Raw genomic sequence first — 7,058 nt, 5'->3', positions numbered from 1 at the left:
TAGATGTAAGAATTATAATTGTCATCATCAAATATGCAAACATGTACAATTATACTCTAGAATCTGTAGGGATAGAGATCCTAGGGTTACTAGGACTGACCCCAGATAACTGAGCAAACCTCCCAAAGCAGCAAATGTTGAAAGCCCGTGATCCTCACCTAACACTGTGTTGCTACAGTGTCTGCACATAGCCCATGCACACCCTCTGGTGATTAGTGCAGCTTGTGTAATTTACTTGCTAGATAAATAATCGTAAAGAGGAAATGCCACCGATACATCCTCAGTAAAGTTGTCTTTAAAGACAGAGAGAGAGAGAGAGAGAGGGAGAGGGAGAGGGAGAGGGAGAGGGAGAGGGAGAGGGAGAGGGAGAGATTGAGATTTCTGATCTGATCTTGTTTAGATCCATGATCTAGAACATGGTTTATAACAGGTGAATAGATAGGCAGTCACATGAATTCTGAAAAAAAAAAAAAAAAAAAAAAAAAAAAAAAAAAAAAAAAAAAAAAAAAAAAAAAAAAAAAAAAAAAAAACAAAAACAAACCAACTTTCAACCATGGTTCTTTGGCTAGGGTATAGCATAAATGGTCATGAAATCAGACATACAATTTCTTAACCATCCAGTGGGAAGGCATAATGATGGGAAGGCACTATAGGGTTTCAATGAAACTGCATCTCAGACTTCAAATTCTGATGATTTTGTGAGCTAGCAGATTTGGCATGATTAACCCTTTAGATTCTATAAGCAGCCTACAGTCATTAGGGGACCACAATTATATTTTATGTGTTTTGTTAATTTTTGTAAGCCTTACTCCACCAAAACAAACAAACAAACAAAACCCAAACAACCCAATCCGTGTCTCTTTCTCCCTATGCAAATAAGAGCCAAATACTCACTAGAGATAAAACCCAAAAAGATTGTCCACAGGAAGGCACTAAGCCACTCACGATGTAGAACTTCTGCAAGACATTATTCTGGCCACCTAAAAGGATAAAGAGCAACCCAGTGATGCTGTGAATTTGTCACTATGGTTTAACATCACAGCTATCACAAAGAAAAGAGCTAGGCTACTGCTGCTGAAGAGAAACACCTAGTGATACAGAAACAGTATGCCAGCACTGCCTACTGACCCAGGATGTGCCCATCTTCTCATCATCCAAAGAGAACCCACAGGTAATTCCATAGCCATGCAAATGTCTCCTGTAATGCCTCAATAGGTGTTGGAATTGTTATGAAGTGAATGCAAAGGATGATGCTACAAATACTGATATCAAAGATACAGAAAGAGACCTTTAAGAAAGACGATGACAGAGCAATGGAGGTTGTGAACTCTTCATCCCACCAAATAGCAGGTATCAAGGAGAGGAGCTTATTCTGGATAACTATTCCACAAGCACATAGGTTGCTTCATCAGAGTATGTTTTTATAGTGTCTGGTCCGAAGGGAAGTTTCCTATCCTGCAGGAAGGAAGAGAAAACCTGCATTAAACACAAATTACAACTTGAGGCACCTACTAGGTTTCCTTAAGCATTACTTTCTTGTTTATCAATGCTCCTTAAGAGAATTACAAAGTAGTGCTCGTCAGTGTGATATTAGGCTATTAGCCACTCACTTTGCAATCTTTTGAGAGGAGGCAGGATGGGTGGAGTGGATACAAAGACTGTCACAGGACCTGAAGGGTGAAAATTACAAAAGAAGGATCCACCTCAAAATTTCTTCCCATATAAGGGGACTCCATCACTATTCTGATAAAATATTTTAATATATTTTTCTCTCTTGCAGCATCAATTAGTTAGAACCTCTATCGAGTTGATTATTTTCTCTTTTGAAATGTAAATGAACACTTGAAAGTTGAGCTTTATTCAATCTTCCAGCAATAACTTTTATCAGCTAATCAGATCCACACCTAGTTGATAGGCACAGCTCATAGGGGTGAGTGATTGGAATGGAAAAGGAAACCCACAGTGCCTGCTGGAATACTTAAGTGCATCTCAGCAGAGAGGGACCACATTAGGACAGGCTTGCTCTTTGTTGTACAGGAGCTTCCTCCCACAAAGATGTTCAGCATCCCAGGTTTCATCTTCATTATTGTATGGGACATCCTACTCGCTGTCCATAGGGGCCACATTCTAAATCCCTCAGTGGGTACCTCACATGTTAGATGCTATCTAACCCCATGTTTTTCCTATATGTACTGTAGTGGTATAGACAGATGGCCAAATTGGCAGATCTCCAAAGTTCCTAAGAGACAACCCTATGGGTCTGCCTGTCAGGGAGTTTCCAGATGGGGTTAAAGTGAGTGTGAGTGACATCACCTCATGAGCTGGGGATACGGAGTAAATAAAACATAGAAGGAGAGCTGAGTGCCAGCGTCCTTCCCTGCTTGCTGACTGTGGCTATATGGTGACAGGTTGCCTCACATCCCTGCTGCCTGGCCTTCAACACTGTGATGGATTGCAGCCTTGGACAGTGACGTCCAATAGACCTTTCCTTCGTTAAGTTGCTTATTCCAAGGGTTTTTGTCTCATCAATGAGCAGAGTCCTTAATATGCATACACACCCATGATGAAGATCAATTTGTAAATGCACCTAAGATGGGAAGAGAAAAGTAGTAAAGCTAGAACAATGAGCATGAGCGACTGTAGTTTGTTGTTGTTGTTGTTTTGCTTCCTTCTAGTAAAGATACGCAAAGATATAACGTTTCAGTGTTGCAAACAAGCCGAGCGGGACAGGCAACCAGGAAGCAGAGGCTGTGAGGGAAGGGTTACTTGAACATATGCTATGGGCTACTATGACACTTGGTCACTCAGTTGTCACTCAGGAATAAGAAGCAGGCCCAGATTCACCTGGTAAGGTTTTGATTTGTGACCAAGGGTGGGCCAAGTAAGATGGTGTCTGATCTTATAGTACTCCCCAGAATGGTGTACAATTTATATCTCATTAATAATTCCTGAGATTTTCCATTTAAGATCTTTGAACGGTGGGGTCACTGAACTCACAGGAAAATTAAAACAAAGCGCTAAGCTGAAGATAGGCGGGCTATTGTCAGGGAGGGGTCTGAGCTACTATGGCAGCCCAAGGATCTTTCTATGTGAACATAGATAGAACCTTTCTTGCTTCACCAAGATCACACACACATACCAATCCATCTTTTTCTGCTTTACAGGTTAGCCTAAGATAGCCCCGTATCAATGATTATCCTGCCGAAATTTCTCACTGACTTGTAAATGCCAGTTATGACATAATGATACCGTAGCTTACTCTGATGGCAGCATAGCTCCAGGCTAACATTCTAGCTTTCGGTAGCCTGCACCAACTCTTCATGGTCTATCAACTTCTGTCTCTTTGACATTCACAAATTCGTCTTTCTACTCTCCACTACCATGAGAGAGGAATGGGAGAGAGGAGGAGAGATGTTACCTCTGTGGCTTCCTTAGACGATTGTGGTATAGGACACCATGCCGATACATGCAATTTCTGCCGCTAGTCCTCATCGTCTGGCTCAATGTCTTCTTAAATGTGTTAGGCTGGATCACACTGCCTTCAGCAAGTGCTGTTCTTCACTACATTCTATCACATTCCATGCCTGTACTGAAGTTTGGCTCCCTTGATGGAACTTTAGATGAACTCTTTTGAGCACTGAGAAATGATGAGAATCCGAAGAAAAATGACTAAGCTTCTCAGAACCACTTTCAGAATTTTAGGTGCGTTTTGTAGACCACTCGTTGTAGCATCATGCTTTATGCCAGACAATAATCCCATAGATATGGACATTTGGAGAAGGGTGAGATGGGCGAGTGGCTTGGCTGCACTGCTTCTGGTGTGTCTGCTGTGAAGCTGTGCTGGGAGAGTAGCACAGAGGTGGGGAAGACTTCAGCATATTCCACATTCTATCAGAAAGTCAGTGCCTCATAGCAGCAATAACGCTCTAGGCTTCATGGTACTTAAGCTATGGAAACAGACACCTTCGGGGCTGCTGATCTGACACCCTATGCAGAGCATAGCAAATCTATAGAGACTTGTGTTTGAATATATTTTAATATGCATGGTGTGATTCATTGATCCGGGTTCCATCCTATAAGTGGAAACACCAGAAGATATGTATTTTAAGGGATCTGTTACAGAGGCACACATATTTGGGACCTGGTTATCCATTCTCTGTAAAACTCTTAACATACAAGGTGTGTGGGTGTCTGTGCAGAAGTATACACTCTTCATCCTGGAACTAAATATACCAGCATCCAGGGGGTGGGAGAGAGGGGGTGTGTGGCAGCAGGGTGCTGCACAAGCAAGGTGAGCCAGTCTGTAAGATGGGGCTTCTTCTATAGAAAGCAACAGTCACATTATAATACCCATGTCTTTCAGATTTCCTCCTTGATTATCTCACATTGCTCTTTTTAACTGTAAACATATAAGGAATGGAATTATGGGAAGCACAGTCACCATATTACAAATTTATTCATGCACCCTGTATAACCATGTGTAGCCTGCACTACGGCACATGACAGCCTGAAGACACCAATTAGCCAAGGCTCCCAAGTTGGGAAAGGGTGGCAGAGAGAAGGTCCATGGCAACTGTCCTGCTGCATACGTGCCTGTTCACAGCAGTCGGTCCCTGGGAGAAGTAAGCTGGCAATACAGACATCTTCCTCTTCAGTGTCATATGGTCAGTATCCTTAACAGCAGCGTGAGAATCACAGGCCAGGTTTTATTAGTGTAACCTGGGCACTTTCAGTTCTCCTCTCACAATGACAAAACAGCTTAGACTAAACTCAACATCTTCCCTAACTTCAAACTTGATTTGGAAGAAAAACAGTCTCTCTTTTTTTTCTCCTTTTATGTCCTATATAGCTTAGAGGAAATTCGTAATTCAAGAAAAAGAATCTTGTACTTTGTTGTTTTTCTCGGAAGGAAAGAAATGCTGCTTTAAATCTAATTTTTAAGAAGGGATGGCTTTTACTTTAGCTATCTCTGCTGCCTCACATCCCTGTATCCAATTGTGTGTTTTTAAAAAATCTTGCCTGTTAAGTGTTCTCATGTCAATAAGTCTCATTTTCTCTTGTAATCTGTACAACATCCACAACTGTGTATTCTTTCAGGACCGTGGCATTACCTATATAGGTCCTGTGTGGCTTCAGCTTTATTAAATTAATAATTTAGGAACATGGTGATATTCTTTTCCAATTAGTCTCGAAGTTCTTCAAAGAATTATTTTATCTCTGATAACATCAAATAAAACTGCTTACATTTTTTTATTTGCTTTATAGTTCTTTAAAGGACAAAAAGAGATCATTTGTGAATAGCTGATCAAATGTTAGAATTTCCTTTTGGATCCAAAAGTCCTGTTAAACTGAGATTGTATTTGAAGTTCAATATATTTAAATATCCTGCTTTGTGGCTGACCCATGAGAGGTGGTCTAGAGAAAAGACTGATCAAGATAACATGTCCCCTTTTTTCCCTTTCTTCCCTTCTTGGGTTAAAAAAAATGAAGAAATAAAAGGTACTTTTCACTGATGTCAGTAGAAGATCAAGTATTCTCTGAGAAAAAATTTGGTTATCTGTCCTGTGTGGCTAAGAAGATCTGGAGTTATAAATGCAAAGACAGTCAAGGAGATGAGAAAGGACCTGACAGAGGGTGACAGGAAAACAGGAGATGTGACCCCAGACACCTGCAGCTCCAGATGGTAAGAGTAGGGTAAACTGTTCACATAGGTCACACGACTTAAGTAGCACGTTCCTCTAAGTATCTTCATACCTGTCAATGATACCTATTAGTTTATATAATTAAGTAATTACTGAAATTTTTGCAGAAGACACTGCAGAGTAACAATCTTGTAAATCGATACATCCTTATTAATAAGTAATTGTGAAGTGATTTGGAACAGCAACTCAGGAAAGCACATTTCAAAGAGTGTACAATGTCCTGTACTGCTCAATCCTAATTACCCAACTCTCTCAAAGGGCTTAGATTTTATACTTTCAGAAGTTTTAATGCGCCCTAGACTTAGCAGAACACACACATAATATTATTAAGTTTCTAAACTGATAATTGAACATCTCAGCTCATATTTCTATGGATGGCCAAAAATACATCTTTCATATTCAATTTGTCAGTGAAAAACAACCTTTTGAGGTTAGCATCATTTTCATTACTCGGCCCTTTACCCTGCATAACTCAGGAAGGTAGGCATTGGTAGTCTTCACATGTGAAACGTTTCCTGCTAGGTTTTGAAATAAGCTTTCCACACTTCTTCTCTCCATGTCAGAAACCCTCAATTGGCTGTTACGTCTTCTAGTCATGTCCACAAATTATATCTTTTATTGAGACCCTTCTAATTGCCATCCCCGCCCTTTTGGTTTGTTTGCTGTGATAAAACATTAATCAAATGCAATGTGAGAAGGCCATGGTTGGCTTCATCTCACACTTTCAGATAACAGTGCAGCACTGAGAAACGTCAGAGCAGGAACTCAAGACAGAAACCAAAAACAGAGACCTTGGAGGGTTTCTGCTTAGTGGCTTGTTCTTTCGGCTACTGCTCAGCTATCTTTCTTATGTAACTCAGACCCACCGACTAGGGATTATGGCACACAGAATGAGCAAGGGCATCTTACATCAATTAACAATTAAGAAAATGTCTCACAGAAATATACGCAGGCCAATAAAATAGAGGCCATTCCTAAGTTGAGGGTCAATCTTCTCTGATCTAGATTGTTTTGAATACCTTCAGGTATCCTATCCTTACAATGCTTTGATCTCATCTTTTTTATGTAAATGATTTTGTCTCTCATTGACCCTTCCACAACAGTTGGCATGCAGAGAATTTCTGTAAGTCTGATTGAACTGGGGTTGTAGCTCAGTGGCAGAGTGTGCATTTAGCATGTGTAAGGCCCTAGGTTTAATACCTACCAAGAAACAAACATTATATGCAGACAGACAGATATGCACACACACACACACACACACACACACACACAGAAGAGAGAGAGAGAGAGACATATACACACACACAGGAGAGAGAGAGAGAGAGAGAGAGAGAGAGAGAGAGAGAGAGAGAGAGA

This window comes from Mus caroli, chromosome 6 (genome assembly GCF_900094665.2).
Source record: "Mus caroli chromosome 6, CAROLI_EIJ_v1.1, whole genome shotgun sequence".
In the NCBI taxonomy this organism is placed as follows: Eukaryota; Metazoa; Chordata; class Mammalia; order Rodentia; family Muridae; genus Mus; species Mus caroli.
The sequence above is the reverse complement of the archived record's forward strand: the minus strand, read 5'-3'. Positions refer to the sequence as shown.